Below are 2,500 nucleotides of genomic sequence, written 5' to 3'. Positions count from 1 at the left end.
GATTTCCTGCCTAGTATTTCGAACAGGATAGATTGTCCAGGGGGATCTGAATGTAAAGGATAGTCAGAGTTATGAAAAATCTTATGCAACATGCATAATTAACTAATTGAATGGAGGTTGCGAAAGATTAATATATAGATCAGGCATAAGAAATTTAATAGACCGTAAGTTTCTGTCCAACAAATTAAGATGAGAATCAGCAGCTGAACACCAGACAGGAGAACAATACTAAAAAAAAAAGGGTAGAATGTAAAGAATTAAAACACTTCTTCAGAATAGATTGATCACAGAAAATCTTGTAAGACTTTCTCAATAAGCCAATATTTTGTTCAATTGAAGAAGACACAGACCTAATATGTTTCTCAAAAGTAAATTTGCCGTCGATAATCACACCTAAAATTTTAAAAGTCATACGAATTTAAAGCAAAATTATCATTACTGAGATCCGGATGTTGAGGAGCCACTGTCCTTGACCCACTTACAATCATACTTTCAGTTTTGTTAGGATTCAACTTCATACCCTATAATTTGCACCATTCACTAATTTTAGCTAAATCTCTCTTAAGGGATTCACCAACCCCATATCTACATTCAGGGGATGGAATTGATGCAAAGAGAGTAGCATCATCTACATATGCAACAAGATTGTTTTCTAGGCCAAACCAAATGTCATGTGTATATAGTATAAAAAGTAATAGGCCAAGAACACTCCCCTGTGGAACACCGGATATCACATTCCTATACTCACTATGGTGCCCATCAACAACAACTCTTTGAGATCTATTACTTAAAAAAATCAATAATAATGCTAAGAAACGACCCACCCACTCCCAACTGTTTCAGTTTGAAAACAAGGGCCTCATGATTAACATGGTCAAAGGCAGCACTAAAATCAAGGCCAATCATACGAACTTCCTGACCACAATCAAGGGATTTCTGTACAGCATTGGAGATTGTAAGAAGGGCATCACATGCTCCAACCGTTTACGAAAGCCAAATTGCAAACCAGGGAGTTGGTGATTACCTTCAGCAAACCTATTGACACGTTTTGCCAGAAGACGTTTAAAAACTTTAGATAATATGGGAGTTATGGAAATTGGGCGGTAATCAGTTGGACTTGAGCTACCGCAAACACATTTACATAGAGGAGTAACATTACGAATTTTCCAACAAGTGCTAAAAGCTCCTCTTCTCGCTAACTTGTGAATAATAACAGATAACTTTGGAGCCAAGAAATCTACTGTCTTTATAAAAAACAAAGGAAAATTAACATTTGGGTCTACACCTCCATAAGCATCAAGGTCCATCAACAGAACTTTAATCTCAAGAGATTGAACAGCTAAACTAGTTAGTTTAGCCTCAGGAAAACAGGAATGACGAAGTTCAAGTTTTTCATTACTCTGTTTACTGTCAAAAACATCAGCCAAAAGGGTTGCCTTTTCCTTGGGACAGTGAGTGACTGAGCCATTTGTTTTAAGTAAAGGAGGAACTGTTACATCTACACCAAAGAGTGCAGATTTAAGGGTAGACCACCATTTATGTTCCTGAGTTGTACCAGAAAGGGTTTTTTTTATGGTTAAATTGTATTCCTTTTCAGTTGAGGCATAAACTCTCTGAGAAAAAGCTTGAAGCTGAGTATAGTTGTTCCAGGTCAAATCTGATCTGTTTCCCTTCCAAAGGTGATCGGCCTCCTGCTTCTTCAAATAACCACGACTACAATCATCATTGAACCACGGTTTCTCCTTCACTAGGTACCTTAGCACATGAGAAGGGATACGCCTATCAATTATGTTGACTAGATTCTCATTCAAAGGGACAACAGGATCTACACTAATATTTAATTGTGACCAATTCAAACACAAAAGATAATACAAAATCCCTTTCCAGTCTGCTTGAGATTTCATATAAATTTTACACGAGTATGATATATCAGAGACAGGCTGCTCAGTCTTCACTACTGATGAAATCAAGGCATGATCAGATGTCCCGACTGGAGAACCAACCTTACTTGTTATAACGCTAGGGGAGTCAGTGTATACGAGGTCCTAGCAATTACCAGACCTGTGAGTAGCTTCATTTATGATTTGCTCACAGCCTGATTCAGAGGCAAAGTCTAAAGCTCTTGAGCCATGGCGATCGGTAGGAGAGATAGAACTTAACCACTCCCTATGGTGAGCATTAAAATCTCCAACAAAGACAAACGAAGGCTTTCTATCATCTTCTTGTATCTTAGCCATAATGGTAAGAAGACAATCGAAGATAAAATCATCCATGTCTTGATTCTGGTAGATTGAACACAAATAAAAGTTGTTATGCCTGCCACAAACTTTTATTACCTGAATTTCATGCCATCCACATTGATAGCAGGACTTATGAGAAGCAGGGTACTCGGTCCTAATATACACCGCCATTCCCCTGGCCCTAGGGATGGCATCACGTTTCAACATTATTGGCTTCTTAAAACCAGTTTTAAGGAGCTCAGATGAGTGCCTCATATTAG

Source organism: Palaemon carinicauda, chromosome 10, assembly GCF_036898095.1.
Source record: "Palaemon carinicauda isolate YSFRI2023 chromosome 10, ASM3689809v2, whole genome shotgun sequence".
In the NCBI taxonomy this organism is placed as follows: domain Eukaryota; kingdom Metazoa; phylum Arthropoda; class Malacostraca; order Decapoda; family Palaemonidae; genus Palaemon; species Palaemon carinicauda.
This window is presented reverse-complemented; position numbering follows the sequence as displayed.